Genomic DNA, 23,120 nt, shown 5'->3' on the forward strand with positions numbered 1-23,120 from the left:
TGAGAATCTGGGGAGATTGTTAAGTGGGGGTCCAAGTGTGCTGATTGATTTATGGTAACAATTTGTTGTGTGAAAATGGCAAAACCTGTCTGTGTCCTCTACTAGTCTGGCGGGTTTTCCAGAGTGCCTGAAAGACTGAGGATGCGTTTTCTGAGCGAGGCCAAGGCGTTACCCCCTCATAGGCCATTTCATTGTGCCATCAATCTGATTCCTGGAGCCAAATTGCCCAAAGCTCGCCTGCTCAATCTGTCAGGCCCCGAGCGCCTAGCTATGAATCAGTACATTTCTGAAAGTCTCCATAAAGGGCACATAAGACCCTCGGTTTCCCTGGTTGCAGCGGGATTTTTCTTTGTTAAGAAAAAAGATGGCAGCCTACGTCCCTGTCTCAACTTTTGTGAACTAAAAAAAATTACTGTCAGGAACACATATCTCCTACCGTTGATTCCTGATCTATGTAACCAGCTCTCCGGTTCCAAACGGTTTTCTAAACTGGATCTGAGAGGGGCTTACAACAATACAAGAAGGGGACGAATGGAAAACTGCTTTACTTACATCTGAGGGGTTGTTTGAAAGTCTAGTAATGCCTTTTGGTCTCACCAATGCACCCGCAGTGTTTCAGAATTTTATCAATGTGGTATTTTCAGATCTTATCGGCCGTTTTGTAGTGGTATACCTAGATGATATCCTGATATATTCTGTTTATGAAGTTTCCCGTTTGCTGCATGTTAAAACAGTGCTTCAGAGGCTCAGAGAAAACCAATTGTTTGTCAAACTCGAGAAATGTTCATTTTTTGTTCAGGAATTGTCATTTCTAGGTCTAAATTTCACCTCAGGGGTTTTGCATGGATCCCAAGAAGGTGCAAGCTATTGTGGAGTGGGTCCAGCCACGGGACCTTAGTGGACTCCAGCGCTTCTTGGAATTTGCGAATTATCGCTAGTTTATTAAAGGGTTCTCATGTAACTAAGCCTCTCACAGGCCTCACTTGTAAGGGGGCAGATGTCAGAAACTGGTCCTCATAAGCTAAACCGTCCTTTGAGTTTTGAGCCGCTATCTGCCCCCGATCCGCCATCCCACATTCTTCAACCCTGTCTTGTGGTTGCCAAGGTGTCGTCGGAATTGGAGAGAGAGAGAGATTGTGGGGGCTCCAAGCTCCAAACCTGTAGACAAATTGTTTGTCCTGCAGCACTTGCGCAACAAACTTATGGGAGTTCCATGATTCAAAGTTGAGTGCACACCCTGGTATAGCCGCCACATAGGAAGCAGAGGCAAGGGTCTTTTGGTGGCCTTTAATTGCCTCAGCTGTCAAGAAACATGTTGCATCATGTGGGATATGTGCCCATTCTAAGAGCTCGAGTTGCCAGCCGGGGAATTGGTGCCTTTGCCAGTCCCAGGAAGACCATGGATTCACTTGTCCATGGACTTCATCACCATCCTTCCATCATCCTGTGGGTATAGTTATTTGGGTTGTGATGGACAGGTTTTCTAAATTGGCACATTTTATACACATGACAAGTTTACCGTCAGCAGAAATTCTCTCTAGACATTTCCTGTCCCAGGTGGTACACTTGCACAGGGTTCCCACTAATATTGTGTCTGACAGGGGGACTCCGTTTGTGTCCAAGTTCAGGCGGGCCTTCTGCAAAAAATTGGGGATCTCTTTTTCCTCAGCATATCACCCAGAAACCAACAGACAAACTGAACACACCAACCCATCGCTTAAACAAATTCTTCGGTGCCTGACTTCTACCCTGCAGAGCGACTGGTCTGATACCTTACCATTAGCTGAATTCGCCTTCAACAACCAGGTAAACCAATCTACAGGTAGGTCACCATTCTTTACTAACTATGGGATCAACCCTCATTTTGGCAAATTTTCTCAGATAGATTCTGGTTGTCCGGGGGCAGAGGACAGGGTTAGTCATCTCAAGGACCTTTGGACATAGGTTTGTGTAAATATTTCTAAGGCTCAGGAGAAATAGACATTTTGCAGATAGTGTCTGAGCAGCATCCCTTTTCCTGTCTTGTGGGGATAAGGTGTGGCTGTCCACACGAAATATAAATCTTCGATTGCCCTCCGCCAAACCGGGGCCTAAATTTATTGGCCCCATGAGGTCATCAAAGTGGTGAACCCGGTAACATACCGCCTCAGTCTTCCTCCCTCCTTAAAACTCCATAATATTTTTCACAGGTCTTTACTTAAACCCTTGGGGTTGCTGAGGGAAGGTACTGACACTGTTCCTTCTCCAGTTTTGGTGGAGGGACATATGGAATTTGAGGTACAACATATTGTGGACTCCAGGCAGGTTCAGGGCTCTTTGCAGTATTTGGTACATTGGAAGGGGTATGGTCCGGAGGAGCGGTCATGGGTACCAGCCAGGTCAGTACACGCTGACCATGCAGAACACAAGCCATGGAGACACCATCACATGTTTCTCAATGCAAGCAATGACTAGCCAGGTCTTTCCCCGGGAAGGAACAACCACGGGAAGGGCAGTCTCCAATGATGGAAACCACCTATGCCAAAACATGGTATCCATCCACATATGTCTCAGCAGGTTGTGTTTTGCATGTTTTTGCATATTTCCTATAAGGGATGGGGGCATAGCTCTAGTCACTGTGTTGAGAAACATGTGATGGTGTCTCCGCAGTGTTGGATGTTGATCTCCATGAGGTCATTCATCCTCATTTTTCACAGTACACGCTGACCGTCTGGTTCATGCGTTTCATGTCCGGCATCCTGGGGGTCCGGAGGCCCCCCGTTGAGAGGAGGGTACTGTCATGGTTTGCTCAACCTGTGGGGTTAGGTAGTTCAGAGGTTAATGTGGACGGCCTCACTCAGATTCTGGGAGGCTTTTTATAGCCTCATTATTGGCTCATTCCTCTTCACTTATATTCAGACCCTTGGCCGAGTGTGTGACCCTGGTGTACTTTGTGACTGATACTGTTATGATGAGTCACCGAAGGTGGAAAAAACAAAATACCAGCTAAGTCCAGAAAAACTAGAGAGGTTGGAAGCTATTGGATTGCAGACCCCTGAACCTATCCACAACTAGCAGTAGCCGTGGGGGGTTCCTACGGTACCCTAGACCCCTCGATCACAGCCGGAGAGCTACATAGCCTAAAGACAGAAAGGGGGAAAAACTAAACTGCCCCAGAGCAGACCCCAAAGCAATAGGCAGCCCCCAACATATAATGACGGTGAAGCAAGATGAAAACACTAACAGATAGAAAGATAGGTTGAGCAAATGATGGGGCCCATGTTAACTACATAGGACAGGATAGGAAAGCTGCTGTCTGGCTCATTTTGATAAGGACTTTGCGGATGGCAACCGACTGATAGGAAAAACAGGCCCTGAAGTCGCTAGGCTTCAAAAGACTATATCAGCACTCAGGTATATTCTGAAGACAGAGCAAAAGATCAACAGATCAGAGACAAAAATGGAATTCAGCTCACCCCCAGCCCGGGATGGCAGAACTCCCAAAAAACAAGGCAAAACAAAAACAAAACTGAAGAGTACAAAGCAGAGCAGAAAAACTTAGCTTTGAGACGAAGGAATCAGACTGGTCTTCAAGAATCTAGCAGGAAAATCACCAGCCAGGAAGAAGGGCGTTGGCAGCCTTATATCCAGTCCTCAGTTCCAGCCACCCAGTTATCATCTACCTGCCCAGGTGGTTGGTAATCAGTCTCACTACCTTCCTTCACGAGGAGGGAGAACTCACAACAGATACTTTATGCTTGTTTGGTTCTGATCTGGTTTTTTCCCTGTTACGAGTTTTGCCTGTCCCTCTTGTACTATGTTGCTATCTCTGTGTATGACTCTTGGCTTACGCTCTGACTACTCTCTGCTTGACCCTATGGTACCGCGCCGCCCTCTCCGTGTATGACCCCTCATTTGTCTGACCTGTGCTTCCCTCACCATTACTACAGAATCCCGGTAGTAGAATCCTACAGTCATCTCCAGCAGTCGGATGCCAAGCCCCACCCACTGTGGTCACATGATCGTAGGACCTTGTACTCCTTTCTACCTTTAGCGTCACAGGTCCTATTCTGGGAACTTTCTCTGCAGTTTCAGATCCCGGGCCCTCCCATAGTCTGGGTGAGTTACCCTGCTCAGCCGCAGCAGTATGCCAGCGCTGACAGGATCCTGATAGACAGTGAACAGGAATCTCAAGTAGCTAAAACAGTCTTGAATTTCAAATTGAATATTCCACCAATCTGAAATTGATTGTAAGGCTTGTGCAAAGTGGAGTTACACCTTTAGGATTAATGAGAAATTTGCCTACAGAAAATAATTTTGCGTTAAATCATACAGATTTGTGGGTAAATAAGTGGTTAGGATGTGAACAGAACGTTTGTGTAGGAACATCCCTGATTCTAGTGTTGGAAAGAGAAGAAGCCCTGGATCCTTTAATTGTTCTGGGACTTCCTGTTAGTCTTACACAATTGCTATATTATCAATTACAGTACACAGATTTTGCATTTGATGGCATAGACAATGGACAATTAGACAGTTACGGCCCCATCACACAGCGATCTCGCTGTCAATTTTTGTGACAACAGCGATCTCAGCAGCGAGTTCGCTGTGTGTGACAGCGATCAGCGACTGGCCCCCCTGCCGGTATCGCTGAAGGAAAGGCCAGGACTTTTTTTTTGGTCGCTGGTCTCCCGCTGGCCACCACGCATCGCTGGGTGTGACAGGCGGGATACCAGCGACCTGCTAGTAACTAATGTACACATCGGGTATCTAAGGGACGTGCGTCCCTTAGATACCCGATGTGTACGTTAGTTACCAGCTTCCTGCATCAGCGCGCTGGTTTCTAACATGCACAGCGATGCCGGGCGTCGCTGTGCTGATCGCTGGTTAAGCTGTCTGACAGCTTACCAGCAATGACATAGCGATTCACCAGCGATCCTGACACATTGATATCGTTGTCAGGATCGCTGGTGAGTTGCTATGTGTGACTCCAGCCTTATTCATGCTTAAATTTTGCTTCTAAGGTAGTGTACCTGGGCAGGATTAAGTCATTTATCCTTCATTGCTTCACAGCAGCGATGCTTCAGGCCGGAGCGCGCTGCTACCTTCTGCCTTGCACGCACTCCCGGACCTCACTCCGAGTGCTTGTCAGCTGTTAGCATAAACAGGGGCACAACCTCGCTCTACACACCATGGTCCTTCCACATACCAGGCATTCCAGTCCAGCAGTCTTGGACCCCACTCCTGAGCACTTGACAGCTACCAGCACAAACATGGGTACGACCTCACTCTCCACACTGCGGTCCCTCAGTTTGTCAAGAATTCCAGCCCAGCACCTCTCACAAGTCTATAGTTATATTGGTTGACGAGCCATTCGATGTGAGAGTTGGGGATTCATAATTCATACTACAGGCTTATGAATACTCAGGAGGTATGACTTCCGGTTCCGGCGCTGAGGATGTCGCACGCTGAAGTAGCAGACACCACACACCAGACAAACCCTACTAACAATTCTGCCAACATCTGTATCTCGTAGACAAGAAAAAGATTACCACTGGCCCCCACTTCACCCAAAGTAGCACGTCTGAACCCAAGTAATCCAGAATACCCACTGCACCCCTCAACCCCCATGTATTCTTCACCCTCTGTTTTTTTAACTGGTCCATTGCGTCTGTCATGGATACAGGGCCAAGGCACCAGCAGGAACCGGTGGGCACCGAGTCTGGACGCCAAAAAAGAGGAGCCCTTAGTCTCTGCCATCGCAGGGTCTGGGAGGGATCCGGTAGGCACCAGGCATCCATCCACAACGAATGCGGTCCCGCTATCGTGAGCTCTACGACCCCAGTTTTCAGGGAGCTCCTCCCAGTGCCCACCCGGTTAGCCTTCTTTGCCCTCCTTCTCTATGGGACATTGTAGCCAACAGCTGATGTCATTGGTCCGTTCATCAGTAGCCCTCTCTATGTGGCAATCATATGGTACAATCTCTGCTACAATCCCTGCTTGCTGTCTACTGCAACATTTCCTTTTATGGTATATAACAGTGCCTGCTGAATGTTTGCTAGATTCATTTGTTGCATGTAACTCAATACTTACTGCTGTATATCCATGTTGGGCCCAGTAGAGATGTTATCAGGTGCAAGGTGTTACTAGCATATGGATGTAGCCAGGCCCTGTGCCTTTGATTGTCTAACATCCCCTGGTGTGCTAGCCAATTGGTAATTTATCCCAAATCAGTTCCCACAATCCCTCTTACCTGACCCTCTACTCAGTCCTATATATTCAGATGCCTCCTAAGGGGGCATGTGTGCGGGTCAGGAACGCGTCTCCCTGCAGCATAAGTAGCACTGCAACAAAAGTATTGTGAAGATGCAGTTACCATGGCAGGAGTCAGGACTAGTGTTGAGCATTCCGATACCACAAGTATCGGGTATCGGCCGATACTTGCTGTATCGGAATTCCGATACCGACTTCCGATATTTTTTCAATATCGGAATTCGGCATCGGAATCGGAAGTTCAAAGTTGATTGACGGCCTGACGTCATCATGATGCGCGGTGTGTGCGCATCATGATGCGCCGTCATTTCGGGCCTTCCGGGGGTCTCTGCCGGCCTGCCGGGGGGCTGTGTGGACTGCCCGGGGTCGGTACCGGCCTGCAGGGGGGCTGTGCCGGCCTGCCGGTGGTCTGTGCACCCTGTGGGGGTCTGTACCGGCCTGCCGGGGGGCTGTGCCGGCCTGCCGGTGGTCTGTGCACCCTGTGGGGGTCTGTACCGGCCTGCCGGGGGGCTGTGCCGGCCTGCCGGTGGTCTGTGCACCCTGTGGGGGTCTGTACCGGCCTGCCGGGGGGCTGTGCCGGCCTGCCGGGGGGCTGTGCTGATGTCCGGGGGTCTGTGCAAGCATCGTCCGATGGGACTACAAGTCCCATCTGGCGATGCCTGCTACCATGACAGTGATTGACACATTAGCCAATGATGGGACAGTAGTAGTCCCATCATCCGGCTAATGTGTTAAATGTTAAAAAAAAAAAAAAAAAATACTACATACATACTACATACATACTACATATATACTACATGCATGCTACATACATACTACATGCATGCTACATACATACTACATACTACATATATACTACATACATACTACATGCATACTACATACATACTACATGCATGCTACATACATACTACATGCTACATACTACATGCTACATACATACTACATGCATGCTACATACATACCACATACATACCACATACATGCTACATACATACTACATACATGCTACATACATACTACATGCATGCTACATACATACTACATGCATGCTACATACATACTACATGCATGCTACATACATACTACATGCATGCTACATACATACTACATGCATGCTACATACATACTACATGCATGCTACATACATACTACATGCATGCTACATACATACTACATGCATGCTACATACATACTACATGCATGCTACATACATACTACATGCATGCTGCATACATACTACATGCATGCTACATACATACTACATGCATGCTACATACATACTACATGCATGCTACATACATGCTACATACATACTACATGCATGCTACATACATGCTACATACATACTACATGCATGCTACATGCATGCTACATACATACTACATGCTACATACATACCACATACATACTACATACATGCTACATACATGCTACATACATACTATATATACTACATGCATGCTACATACATACTACATATATACTACATGCATGCTACATACATACTACATGCATGCTACATACATACTACATACTACATATATACTACATACATACTACATGCATACTACATACATACTACATGCATGCTACATACATACTACATGCTACATACTACATGCTACATGCATACTACATGCATGCTACATACATACCACATACATACCACATGCATGCTACATACATACTACATGCATGCTACATACATACTACATGCATGCTACATACATACTACATGCATGCTACATACATACTACATGCATGCTACATACATACTACATGCATGCTACATACATACTACATGCATGCTACATACATACTACATGCATGCTACATACATACTACATGCATGCTACATACATACTACATGCATGCTACATACATACTACATGCATGCTACATACATACTACATGCATGCTACATACATGCTACATACATACTACATGCATGCTACATACATGCTACATACATACTACATACATACTACATGCTACATACATACCACATACATACTACATACATGCTACATACATGCTACATACATACTATATATACTACATGCATGCTACATACATACTACATATATACTACATGCATGCTACATACATACTACATATATACTACATGCATGCTACATACATACTGCATGCTACATGCATGCTACATACATACTACATACATACTACATGCTACATACATACCACATATATACTACATACATACAATACATTCATACAATACATACATAGACATACAGTACATATAACATAGAGTAACATACTTACCAATACTTGTCACATTGTTTCCCGAAGCCATTGTCTTTTCCGGAATAAATATTAACATAACAAACCACAAAAATACTCACCCACGATCCGAAGCAGTCCACGAGTGTGTCCCACGACGATCTTGGGTAGAGAACTGCAGCATCAGATGATGCTGCCGTTCTCTACGGGCTGCAGGAATCCAATGACGGAAGGTAGGTATCCTTCCGCACTGTATTCCTCCGCCACTTAAAAAAAAAAAGTCCCTAGTCTCACTTTATGCCATTGCTGTGTGGGAATTTCAATAATCACATAGATCATAACAGATACCAAGAGGAATGAGGGCCCTGCTCGCAAGCTTACAATCTATCAAAAAGCCAATGGAAAAGAGCAGTAAAATGCGATCAGACAAATGTAAATAAAAATGGTACTGCTGAAAATGTTACATTTCTACAATGTGACAGCCCTTTAGATATTTGTAGACAGCTATTAAGTCTCCTCTCAGTCTTCTCTTTTGCAAACTAAACATTCCCAAATCCTGCAACCTTTCCTCATAAGACAGGGTTTGCAGACCGGTCACCATTCTGGTCGCTCTTTTCTGAACTTGCTCCAGTTTGTTGATGTCTTTTTTAAAATGTGGTGCCCAAAATTGGACACAATATTCCAGATGAGGTCTGACCAAAGAGGAGTAGAGGGAAATAATTACTTCACGTGATCTAGACTGTATGCTTCTGTTAATACATCCTAGAATTGCATTTGCCTTTTTTGCTGCTGCATCACACTGTTGACTCATATTCAGTCTGTGATCTATTAGTATACCCAAGTCTTTTTCACATGTGCTGTCACTTAGCCCTATTGCTCCCATTCTATATATGCTTTTTTCATTTTTATTGCCCAGATGTAGTACTTTGCATTTCTCCCTGTTAAAAACCATTCTGTTAGTTGCTGCCCACTTCTCCAGTTTATTTAAATCTTTTTGAATCCTCTCTCTCTCTTCTCTAGTATTAGCTATCCCTCCTAGCTTTGTGTCATCAGCAAATTTAATCAGTTTACCCTCAATTCCTTCATCTAAATCGTTGATAAAGATGTTGAACAATACAGGGCCCAGGACAGAGCCCTGTGGTACCCCACTTGAGACATTCTTCCAACTGGATGTGCAGCTATTTACGACCACTCTTTGGGTCCGATCACTAAGCCAGTTATGAATCCACCTAACAGTTGCCTTGTCCATTCCATACTTAGTCATTTTTTCAATAAGGATTGTATGAGAGACTTTGTCAAATGCTTTGCTGAAGTCAAGATATACTATATCTACAGCATTTCCTTGATCCACCCAATCAGTAATACCATCATAGAAGGAAATTAAATTAGTCTGACATGACTTATTAGTTACAAACCCATGCTGACTCTGTTTAATCACTTCATTCTTATCCAGGTATTGACATACATGTTGTTTAATAATTTGTTCAAAGATCTTTCCTGGTATAGAAGTCAGACTCACCGGCCTATAGTTGCCTGGGTCCACCTTCTTCCCCTTTTTGAAGATAGGAACAACATTTGCTCTTCTCCAGTCTTCTGGCACTTCTCCTGTTCTCCAAGAATTTTCAAAGATTATGGAGAGGGGTTCAAAAATTTCTTCTGCTATCTCCTTCAGTACTCTGGGGTGTAATTCATCTGGACCTGGAGACTTGAATACATTTAGGTTAGCTAAGTGTTTCCTCACTATCTTTCTGTTTATAGATATCCTGGATTCTTCTATTCCCTTAATAGGACAGTGAATAACAGTTGATGTTACATTTCCTTTCTGAGAGAAAACAGATGCAAAATAGGAATTTAAAAGTTCAGCCTTCTCAACATCCTGTCTTACCATTTCATCATTTTCATCCTGTAAAAATCCTATAGCATCTTTGACTTTTCTTTTACTTTTGACATATCCCCAAAATCCTTTATTATTGCTTTTGACATCTCTTGCAAGCCTCAATTCATTTTCAGCTTTAGATAATCTGATTTGTGCCTTGCAGGTTCTGCAGACAGCATTATATTCTTCTTTAGATATGCCTCCTTCTTTCCATTTTATAAACATTTTTTGCTTCCTTTTTAGCATGTGCTTAAGTTCTGTGTTCATCCATCCTGGTTTCCTTAAATGCTTCCTATTCTTCCCTCTTTTCGGAATTGTTAACAACTGTGCTTTGAGAATTTCATTTTTCAAGATTTCCCATCCTTCCTGGACATTTTTGTCTTTAAGGATATCCAGCCATTGGATCCCTCCAATTCTCTTTCTGAATCCCTTAAAATCTGCCTTTCTGAAATCTAACCTTGACGTCTGAGTCTTCACAGGTCTTCCGCCTCTAGTTATCCAAAATTCTAAAATAGCATGGTCGCTACCTCCTAGGGTCCCAGCCACTTTTACCTCCTCAACCATTTCCTCCCTGTTTATAAGGATTAGATCCAAGGTAGCAGTTCCCCTTGTTTTCTCCTTTACCTTTTGGAAGATAAAGTTGTCAGCAAGAGAGGATAAGAATTTCCTTGACCTGTTAGTTTTGCCTGAGAGAGATTCCCAACAAATGTCTGGATAGTTGAAATCTCCCATGACAACTATGTCATATTTTTTGGAGAACTTGGCCATTTGATGCATAAAGAGTTCATCCATATCTTCAGCTTGCACAGGCGGCCTGTAGTAAATGCCTACAATGGTGTCCTTTCCATTGTTCTGTCCTTGTATTCTTACCCAAACAGTTTCCACAGAACTCCCAGTCTCTGAAGCTTCAATCTCTGTGCAGATATACGCATTTCTAACATACAATGCGACACCCCCTCCTCGTTTATCAAGTCTGTTTCTTGCAAATAAGTTGTATCCTTCTAGTCTTGTATTCCAATCATGTGTATTGTCCCACCAAGTTTCAGTGATTCCAATGACATCATATTTCTTTTCCTGTGTTAGTAGTTCCAATTCTCCTTGTTTGTTGCCCATGCTTTGTGCATTAGTATAGAAACATTTTAGTTTGTGATTGGTTTCTCCTTCTCCAATATTTTTTTTAATTAGATTCTTTCGTCTTTGTTCTTCCTTTCCACTTCTAATAGCAGAGTTCTCAGTAGCATTTGTCAGGTGTATGGCTTTTTCTGGTCTTTTGCTTCCCTTCCCATGTTGTTCTAGTTTAAAGCTCTCCTTACAAGTGTAGCAAGGCGACTTCCAAATACCTGCTTTCCAGTCTTCGTAAGGTGCACCCCATCTCTAGCAAGCAGTCCATCGTATAAGTAGTTCACTCCGTGATCCAGAAATCCAAATTGTTGCTGACGGCACCATCGACGTAGCCAGTTGTTCACCTGCAGAATCTTATTCCACCTCCTTGTTCCATGGCCATCCACTGGGAGGATGGAAGAGAAGACCACCTGGGCTCCCAGTTCTTTCACTTTCTTGCCTAAGTCTTCAAAGTCTCTGCAGATGGTTTCCAGGTCGTTTCTTGCGGTGTCATTTGTCCCCACATGTAGTAGCAGGAATGGGTAGTCATCTGTAGGTCTGAAGAGTCCTGATATCCTGTCAGACACATCTTTAATTTTTGCACCTGGAAGACAGCACATTTCTCTTGAAGTTATATCCGGTCTGCAGATAGCGGCCTCTGTTCCTCTCAACAGGGAATCCCCCATGACCACCACTCTCCGTTTCTTCTTCACAACATTTTTCTTTCTCCATCCAGGAGGACTCTGAAGGCGTACAAGGTTGCTGTTTGTTGGCAAAGTCTTATCCTGATGTATTTCTTCATCGTTTTCCTGCGTGAGAGCCTGGTACTGGTTTCTGAGCAGTATGGGTGCTGACTGCCTCCTGATCCTCCTGCTTCTCTGGGTCACATGTCTCCATTCCTCTGTTTCTTCAGGTGCACTTCGAATTTCTTCTCTTTCTGTAACATGAAGAGATAATTCTGCTCTGTCCAAGAACTCTTCACCTTCCTTAATGATCTTCAACGTAGCTAACCTCTCTTCGAGATTTTGCAACTTTTCCTCCAACAGGGTCACAAGCTTGCATTTGTGGCATGTGAAGTTTGGCTTTTCCACTGGTAAATCTGTGAACATGTAGCAAGACATGCAGCTCACCAAATGGCTCCTGGCCTCTTCCATCTTGAGATTTCTTAAAAAGGTTGAAAGATGAGCCCAAACGGGTTTTTCCGATTTCCTCTTTTCAGCTGCAACGGCCAAAACCCAGTGATCGTTGAGCTCGCGGAGACTCTTCACTTATCCCAGAAGGCACTGGGAATATGCAAATGATCTCCTCAAGACTCTTCCCCTGGTTTTTCCGATTTCCTCTTTTCAGCTGCAACGGCCAAAACCCAGTGATCGTTGAGCTCGCGGAGACTCTTCACTTATCCCAGAAGGCACTGGGAATATGCAAATGATCTCCTCAAGACTCTTCCCCTGGTTTTTCCGATTTCCTCTTTTCAGCTGCAACGGCCAAAACCCAGTGATCGTTGAGCTCGCGGAGACTCTTCACTTATCCCAGAAGGCACTGGGAATATGCAAATGATCTCCTCAAGACTCTTCCCCTGGTTTTTCCGATTTCCTCTTTTCAGCTGCAACGGCCAAAACCCAGTGATCGTTGAGCTCGCGGAGACTCTTCACTTATCCCAGAAGGCACTGGGAATATGCAAATGATCTCCTCAAGACTCTTCCCCTGGTTTTTCCGATTTCCTCTTTTCAGCTGCAACGGCCAAAACCCAGTGATCGTTGAGCTCACGGAGACTCTTCACTTATCCCAGAAGGCACTGGGAATATGCAAATGATCTCCTCAAGACTCTTCCCCTGGTTTCTCCGATTTCCTCTTTTCAGCTGCAATGGCCAAAACCCAGTGATCGTTGAGCTCGCGGAGACTCTTCACTTATCCCAGAAGGCACTGGGAATATGCAAATGATCTCCTCAAGACTCTTCCCCTGGTTTCTTCCCCTGTCTTATGAGGAAAGGTTGCAGGATTTGGGAATGTTTAGTTTGCAAAAGAGAAGACTGAGAGGAGACTTAATAGCTGTCTACAAATATCTAAAGGGCTGTCACATTGTAGAAGGATCAACTTTATTCTCATTTGCACAAGGAAAGACTAGAAGCAATGGGATGAAGCTGAATGGGAGGAGACACAGATTAGATTTTAGAAAAAACTTTTTGACAGTTAGAGTGATCAATGAGTGGAACAGGCTGCCACGAGAAGTGGTGAGTTCTCCTTCAATGGAAGTCTTCAAACAGAGGCTGGACAGACATCTAACTGGGATGATTTAGCGAATCCTGCTTTGAGCAGGGGGTTGGACCAGATGGCCCAGGAGGTCCCTTCCAACTCTACGATTCTATGATTCTATGATTCTACATTGTCCCGCAAAAAACATGCTGCCATGCACCTTCATCAGCAGAAAAGTGAAAGTTAGAGCTCTCAGAATAGTGATGCCAAATTTTTTTCTCTAAAATAGTTTTTATGTGTAAATGAGCCAAAACATAGGATATAAAGGAAGTATCGCTGTAATCGTACTGACTCGAAGAATAAAACGCTCTTACCAATTTGACCACATGTGGAACAGTATAAAAAAAAAATTCTGAATTGCTGGATTTTGCTCATTCTGTCTCCCAATAGTCAGACTAGAAAGCGATCAAAAAATGTAATGTGCCCGAAAATCGTACCAATAAACGTCAGCTCGTCCCACAAAAGCAAGCCGTCACGTGAATGTCGGCCGAAATATAAAAATATTAAAGCTCTAAAAATGTGGTGATGGAAAAACTGGCATCGCTGTAATCGCACCGACCGAAAGAATAGTAGCCTAATCACTTATACCGCTCGAGGAATGGCATAAAAAATACAACCAATTCTTCACCTGCTGTTGATTTTTTTTCATTCTGCCTCCCACAGATCGCAGTAAGGCTGGTTTCACACTTGCGTTTTTTTGCGCTGTATTTTAGCGCTAAAAAACGCATGTGTTTTTTCCCTATATTTTGCATGGGGTGCGCTTATGTGCGCATACACATGCGTTTGTATGCGTTTTTGTGCGCATTCGTTTTTTTGTTGCATGCGCTCGGGCGCAAAAAATGCATCCTGTTGCATTTTTGGGGCATCCGACTTGCCTCAAAAAACGCATGCGCGCGCAATGCGTTTTTTTACAGCAAGACACCCATTGTAAGTCTATGGGTGCGCATACATGCGCATTGGCATGAGCATGTATGCATTTTTTTGCGCATGCATTTTTTTGTTGACCATTGGTTAGACAATGGAAATTAGGGGTTAGGGTTACAGTTAGGGGGTTTAGGGTTAGGGCTAGGGTTAGGGTTAGGGTTTGGGTTAGGGGTTAGTTAGGGTTAGTAGGGTTAGGGTTAGTAGGGTTTGGTTAAGGGTTAGGGTTAGTTAAGGTTTGGTTAGGGTTAGGGTCAGGGTTAGGGTTAGGGGTTAGTTAGGGTTAGTAGGGTTAGGGTTAGTAGGGTTTGGTTAAGGGTTAGGGTTAGTAGGGTTTGGTTAAGAGCTAGGGGTTAGGGTTAGTTAGGGTTTAGGGTTAGGGTTAGGAGTTAGGGTTAGTAAAGTCATGGTTTGGGTTAGTGTTAATCCTAACCCTATCTTGATTTTTTGATGAGGCCAACTAATGTTGGAAAAAAACGCAAACGCGGTAAAAACGCATACAAACGCATAAAAACGCTGCATTTTTTCCATGCATGCGTATACAAATGCTTGAAAAAAACGCAGCATTTGTATGCATTTGTATGCGTTTTTCCATACGTTTTTTTTGCGGGAAAAACGCGCTGCAAAAAAAAGCAAGTGTGAAAGTAGCCTAAGGTGCACATTTATCCTGCGCTGAGTGCTTACAGCAGGGTTTCTGTGTAAATCTCTGAAATGTGATTCAGACAGAACCCAAAGAATCGTCAATACATCTGTAGATAAATTCCCATAGGGTTATAATTTCCAAAATGTGGTCCCTTGAGGGAGGATTCTGCTTTTCTAGTACTTGGAGACTCTTTATATTGAGTCCACAAACTATTCTAAGAAAATCTGCACTCCAGGAGGCAAGTAGCGCTCCATCCCTCCAGAGTCTCTCCGTATGGCAAAATATTACTGTACAGCCACATACGGAGTATTTCTACATTCAGCAGAAATTGTGGGGCAAATTTTGGTGCCATTTTTTACCCATTTCCCAGAGTGAAAATGCAAAACTTGGGGCTAACATACAATCTTGGTGGTAAAAATGTAAATTATTTTATCTTCACTGCCCAATTGTATAAAAGTTTATGACATACCTGTGGTGTCAATATAATCACTACACTCATAGATGAATTCATTGAGAAGTTTAATGGGTAAAATGGGGTCACTTATGGTGGGTTCTGCTGTTCTGGCACCACAGGAGCTCTGCTAATGTAACATGGCACCGTCAAACAAGTGCAGCAAAATTTACACTATAATATGGGGCTACTTCCCTTCTGAACTGTGCACTGTGCCTCAAAAGCAGTTTTGGACTACATATGTGGTATCGGTGAACTCAGCAGAAATTGTGCAACAAACTTTGGGGACCATTTTCTTCTTTTGCCCTTATTAAAATGCAAAATTTGTAGCTAAAAAATAATTTTGTGGGAAAAATGTTTTTTTCTTTGTTTTCACGGCTTAAATTTATAAACTTCTGTGAAGTACCTGTGTGTTCAAGGTGCTCAATACAAATCTAAATAAGTTCACTGACGAGTCTAGTTTCCAAAATGGGGTCATTTGTCGGGGGAGTTTCCTCTGTTTAGGCACATCGGGGGCTCTCCAAACATGACATGGCGGCCGCTAATTATGCCAGCAAATTTTACATTCAAAAAGTGAAATGGCGCTGCTTCCCTTCTGAGCCCTGCCATGTGACCAAACAGTAAATTTCCCCCACATATGGGATATTGGCATGCTTAGGAGAAATTACACAACACAATGTATCATCCAATTTCTCCTGTTACCCTTGCAAAAGTAAAAAAAAATGTCTAAAAGGAAAAAATTTTGTGACAGAAAAGTAAATTCTTGTGTTTTTTCATTCCAGATTCAAAAAATTCCTGCGAAGCACCTGAAGAGTTAATACATTTCTTGAATGTGGTTTTGAGTGCCGTGAGGGGTGCAACTTTCATATTGGTGTCATTTTTGGGTATTTTCTGTCATATAGGTCCCTCAGGTTTTGCAAATTTTGTTGTAAAAATAAGAAATTGCTGGTGAACTTTTAACCTTTAAAACTTCCTAACAAAAAAAATCTGTTTCCAAAATAGTGCTGATGTAAAGTAGACATGTGGGAAATGTTATTTATTAACTATTTTGTGTAATATGACTTTCTGATTTTAAGGGAATAAAAATTTAAATTTTCAAAACTGCTAAATTTTCTAAATTTGCCAAAATTGTTTTTTTTCTCACAAATAAACACTAGTTAGATAAAAAAACTTACCTCTCTCATAAAGTACAATATGTCACGTGGAAACAATCATCAGGATTCATTGAAGTGTTCCAGAGTAATGACCTCATAGAGTAACAGTGGTCAGAATTTAAAAATTGTCCTTGTCAGGAAGGTGAAAACAGGCTTCGGGTTGAAGGTGTTAATCACGGATGTGTGAAGGGGGCCTAATGCTGGAGACATGCAGAATCTTCTGAACCACATGATGGATCTCCAGGCTCTCCTGTCTCATATTATGGGTGATCTTAACTGCTCTCGGGGCGGTAGCTGCTTTTATATTTCAGCTTGATGTATAACGTGGCTGGAGTATTGGCAAGAACAGTTGGTGTGGCACGAGAAAAATAGCTAGTACACCCTTTCTTATTCAATTTTCTATTTTTACAAGTTCATGCCTTCTTCCCTTTCTTCCAAGCGGAATGAGAATAAATTGTCCATTGACTTGGTTGTACACCAGCTTTAATTTTTGTGAAATGACCCGTAGACTTGAATTACCCCATTTTCCTGACCATGTAATGTTGTGAGAATGAGGGGGAAAAGAATCAAAGTGAGGCAATGGAAATACCAACTAATTTGGTGATTTTGCTTGATGCCATCACTCAGCAATAAAAATGGCAGAGTAACAAGATTGTCCACTGTCCAGATTAGTGAAATTATGGCAATAACAGACTTGGATAGTGTTGAGGGTATTTTTTTTCCTACAGTGTTTTTATTTGTCCCCAGTTTTTGATATCAATTTTTCCATTGATAAAACTGAATTGGGGTTGTTTTCTGCATACTGTGCTAACCCCCTCACTAGAATGGATTGTCTTAAGAGGTGTGGTCTCCACCAGTCATAGACCCCTGGAAAGTGCCAGAGGCCTGTACGGTCACTCCACTGTTACTTTCCATAATGGCATACGCACGCAGAGTTGATTTGATAAATCAGCAGAAAAGAACCTGACGTCAACACATCCGAAATGTTGTGTAAGCGGCCACAACATCCTGCGCTCTTGGAGTAATGAGCATGAAGGCTCGTTTGTATTCAGTCCTGATACTAAGGAGATCTTCTCTGTGGAGAAGCACAAGGCATACATTCCTGGGGTAGATTCTACTTTCCTCTTGAAAAAGGGTTTCACTACTTTCCTTCCTAAACTTGAGCTGCTTACAAGATATAAGCGTTCCGTTCAGGTGGATCAATGACGTCCCGACGTTACGCTGCTCAAATTATGGGTACATTACATTTTTTTCATGGTGTCACAGATGTGGAATTAACTTTTAATCCCTTAACCCCCAAGGGTGGTTTGCACGTTCATGACCGGGTCAATTTTTACAATTTTGACCACTGTCCCTTTATGAGGTAATAACTCTGAAATGCTTCCATGGATCTCACTGATTCTGACAGGGTTTTCTTGTGACATATTGTACTTTATGGCTGTGGTAACATTTTATTGATATAACTTGCGTTTATTTGTGAAAAAAACAGAAATTTGGCGAACATTTTGAAAATTTTGCCATTTTCCAAATTTTAATTTTTATGCCCTTAAATCACAGAGATACGGCACACAAAAAAATTAATAAGTAACATTTCCCACATGTTTACTTTACATCAGCACAATTTTGGAATCAAATTTTTTTTTTAGGAAGTTATAAGGGTTAAAAGTTGACCAGCGATTTCTCATTTTGGCAATACCATTTTATTTTTATGGACCACATCACATTTGAAGCCACTTTGAGGGGTCTATATGATAGAAAATACCCAAAAGTGACACCATTCTAAAAACTGCACCCCTGAAGATGATCAAAGCCACATTCAATAAGTTTATTAACCCTTCAGATGCTTCACAGGAATTTTTTGAATGTTTTAAAAAAAATGAACATTTAACTTTTTTCACAAAAAAAATACTTCAGGTTCAATTTTTTTTATTTTACCAAGGGTAACAGGAGAAATTGGACAGCAAGTTATTGTGCATTTTGTCCTGAGTATGCTGATACCTGATATGTGGGGGGGAACCACTGTTTCGGCGCATGGCAGAGCTCAGAAGGGAAGGAGAGCTGTTTGACTTTTTCAATGCAAAATTGGCAGGACGCCATGTCACGTTTGGAGAGCCCCTGATGTACCTAAACAGTGGAAACCTCCCACAAGTGACCCCATTTTGGAAACTAGACCCCCCCAAGGAACTTATCGTAAGATGTGGTGAGAACTTTGAACCCACAAGGGCTTCACAGAAGTTTATAACGTACAGCGGTACAATTAAAAAATCATATTTTTTCCACAAAAATGATCTTTTCACCCCCAATTTTTATTTTCCCAAGTGTAACAGGACCCTAAAAGTTATTGTGCAATTTGTCCTGAGTATGCTGATACCCCATATGTGGGTGTAAATGACTATTTGGGCGCATGGCAGAGCTCAGAAGGGAAGCAGCGCGATTTGACGTTTTTGGCTGGAATTGAGATCGGACACCATGTCGCGATTGGAAAACCCCTGATGTACCAAAACAGTGGAAACCACCCACAAGTGACCCCAATGAGATCGGACACCATGTCGCGATTGGAAAACCCCTGTTGTACCAAAACAGTGGAAACCCCCACAAATGACCCCATTTTGGAAACTAGACCCCCCCAAGGAACTTACCTAGATGTGTAGCGAGAGCTTTGAACCCCCCAGGTCTACAAAGAAGTTTATAACGTACAGCCGTACAATTAAAAAATCATATTTTTTCCACAAAAATGATCTTTTCACCCTCAATTCTTATTTTTCCAAGGGAATAGGACCCTAAAACTTATTATGCAATTTGTCCTGAGTACGCTGATAACCCACATGTGGGGGTAAACCACTATTTGGGAGCATGGCGGAGCTCGGAAGGGAAGCAGCACCATTTGACGTTTTTGGCTGGAATTGAAATCGGACACCATGTCGCGTTTGGAAAGCCCCTGATGTACCAAAACAGTGAAAACCCCCCACAAATGACATCGTTTTGGAAACTAGACCCTCCCAAGGAACTTATCTAGATGTGTGGTGAGCACTTTGAACCCCCCCAGTGCTTCACATAAGTTTATAACTCCCGGAAAATAAAAAAATCGTATTTTTTTCCACAAACGTGATCATTTAGTCACCAATTTTTTTAATTTCCCAATGGTGCCAGGAGAAATTGGACCACAAAATTTGTTGTCCAATTTGTCCTGAGTACGCTGATACCCCATATGTGGGAGAAAACTACTGTATGGGCACACGGCAGGGCTCGGAAGGGAAGTAGTGACATTTTGGAATGCAGACTTTGATGGAATGCTCTGCGGGTGTTATGTTGCCTTTGTAGAGCCCCTAATGTACCTAAACAGTGGAAACCCCCCACAAATGACACCACTTTGGAAACTAGACCCCTAAGGAACTTATCTAGATATGTGGTGAGCACTTTGCACCCCCAAGTGCTTCACAGAAGTTTATAATGCCCAGGCATGAAAATAAAAAAATCGTATTTTTTCCACAAACATGATCATTTAGTCCCCAATTTTTTTTATTTTCCCAAGGGTAACAGGAGAAATTGGACCCCAATAGTTATTGTGCAATTTGTCCTGAGTACGCTGATACCTTATATGTGGGAGAAAACTACTGTATGGGCACACATCGGGGCTTGGAAGGGAAGTAGTGATGTTTTGGAATGCAGACTTTGATGGAATGGTCTGCGGGTGTCATGTGCATTTGGAGAGCCCCTGATATACCTAAACTATTAAAACTCCCCACAAGTGACCCCATTTTGGAAATTAGACCCCCATGGAACTTACCTAGATGTGTGGTGAGCGCTTTGAACCCCCAAGTGCTTCACAGAAGTTTATAACGCCCGGGCGTGAAAATAAAAAAATCATTTTTTTCCACAAAAAGGATATTTTTGCCCCCAATTTTTTATTTTCCTAAGGGTAACAGGAGAAATTGGACCCCAAAAGTTGTTTTGCAATTTGTCCTGAGTATGCTGATACCCTCTATGTGGGGGTAAAAAACTGTTTGGGCGCATGGCAGAGCTTGGAAGGGAAGGAGCACCATTTGACTTTTTCAACTCAGAATTGGCTGGAATTGAGATCAGATGCCATGTTGCATTTGGAGAGCACCTGATGTGCCCAAACAGTGGAAACCCCCCAATTATATCTCCAACCCTAATCCCAACACACCCCTAACCCTAATCCTAGCCCTAGCCCTAGCCCTAACCCTAATCCTAGCCCTAGCCCTGACCCTAGCCCTAATCCTAACCCTAATGCGAAAATGGAAATAAATACATTTTCTTTTAATTTTATTATTTTTCCCTAACTAAGGGGTTGATAATGGGGGGTTTGATTTACTATTTATAGAGGGTTTTTATTTTTGGCAGCTGTCACACGCTAAAAGACGCTTTTTATTGTAAAATTAGTTTTTGCATCACCACATATTGAGAGCTATAATTTTTCCATATTTTGACTCACAGAGTCTTGTGAGGTCTTATTTTTTTGCAGGACGAGTTGACGTTTTTATTGGTATCATTTTCGGGCATGGGACATCTTTTGATTGCTTTTTATTCCGATTTTTGGGACGCAGAATGAACAAACACCAGCGTTTCATGAATTTTTTTGGGGGGGTGCGCTTACACCGTTCCGCCTGTGGTAAAATCGATAAAGCGCATTTATTCTTCGGGTCAGTGTGGTTACAGCGATACCTCATTTAGGTCATTTTTTTATGTTTTGGCGCTTTTATGCAATGAAAACAATTTTATATAAAAAATAATTATTTTTGCATTGCTTTATTCTGCGAGCTATAACTATTTTATTTTTTCTCTGATGATGCTGGGTGGTGGCTTGTTTTTTGCGGGACAAGATGACATTTTCAGCGGTACCATGGATATTTATATGCATCTTTTTGATCGCACGTTATTGCACTTTTTGTTCGTCAGTATGATAATAAATCATTATTTTTTGCTTTGTTTTTTATTTTTATTTTTTAAGGGGTTCTCTAAAGTGGCTAACTAATGGGACAGTTTTATAGGGCGGGTCATTATGGACGCGGTGATACCAAATATGTGTACATTTATTGTTTTGGGCTTTTTTATTTCCAAAAAATGAATTTATTAGGGAATATTTATTTTTTTTTTAATTTATTTAGCGATTTTTTAAAAATTATTTTTACACTTTTTTTAAAACTTTATTACATTGTCCCAGGGGGGACATCACTGTCCTGTGACAGATCGCTGATCTGTCACATCACAGATCACTGTGACAGATCAGCAATCTGTCACAGGCAGTGCTGCAGACTTCCTCCTTGCCTGCGCTTTGTAGGCCCTGAGGAAGCCGGCTCCCTGCAGGCCCCCGAAGGTCCCCGTCACCATATTAGATTCAGGGACCTGCAGGGATGGAGCCCCCCACAGCAGCGCAGCACATTGCGCTGCCGTGGGGGGCTCAGGGAAGCACGGAGGGAGCCCCCTCCCTGCCTATGCTTCCCTTTTAACCCCCGGTACACCGCGATCGTGTTTGATCGCAGTGTGCAAGGGGTTGTGTCGGGGGCAGTCCGTGAATGCCCCTGACACATTGTGCCGGGTGTCAGCTGTGATAATCAGCTGACGCCAAGCCGCGATCAGCGGCGCTCACCACGTGGGCGCCGCTGATCGCTGTGACGTACTATCCCGTCCCTGGGAATTAAGTCCCAGGGCACATGGACGGGATAGTGCGTCACATGACAGAAAGGGGTTAAAGAGGGCATTTATGGGTATTAAAATTGGTTTAGGGTGTGCAATACTTGCCTTGCTCTTGGGGCTGGCTACACTGTTGTAGCACCATTTATGGTAGATGAGTCTTAAAGAGGCATTCCCATAACCAAGAGCCTACCCCATTATGCAACAGTTATAATAATTTTACCAAATGGCTCCATTTGGAAATGTAGTATAGTTCTTCTGATTGGCTATGCCACTTATCCCATGTGCAGGCAATTGTCGTAGTTGGGATGTCCATGATATTCATGACCTTCCTTTTGATCTTTTGAAGATCCAGTAACACCAAGTGAATAAACAAAAGCAAATCTAAATCCAACACTGATATGGAGACACTTTATTCCCAGGGGTGGTTTGCATGTTAATGCCCGGGCCAATTTTTACAATTCTGACCACTGTCCCTTTATGAGGTAATAACTCTGGAACGCTTCCATGGATCCCGGTGATTCAGACATTGTTTTCTCATGACATATTGAACTTCATGTTAGTGGTAAA

Source organism: Dendrobates tinctorius, unplaced genomic scaffold, assembly GCF_039654945.1.
Source record: "Dendrobates tinctorius isolate UK_male_01 unplaced genomic scaffold, ASM3965494v1 ptg000131l, whole genome shotgun sequence".
Taxonomy (NCBI): domain Eukaryota; kingdom Metazoa; phylum Chordata; class Amphibia; order Anura; family Dendrobatidae; genus Dendrobates; species Dendrobates tinctorius.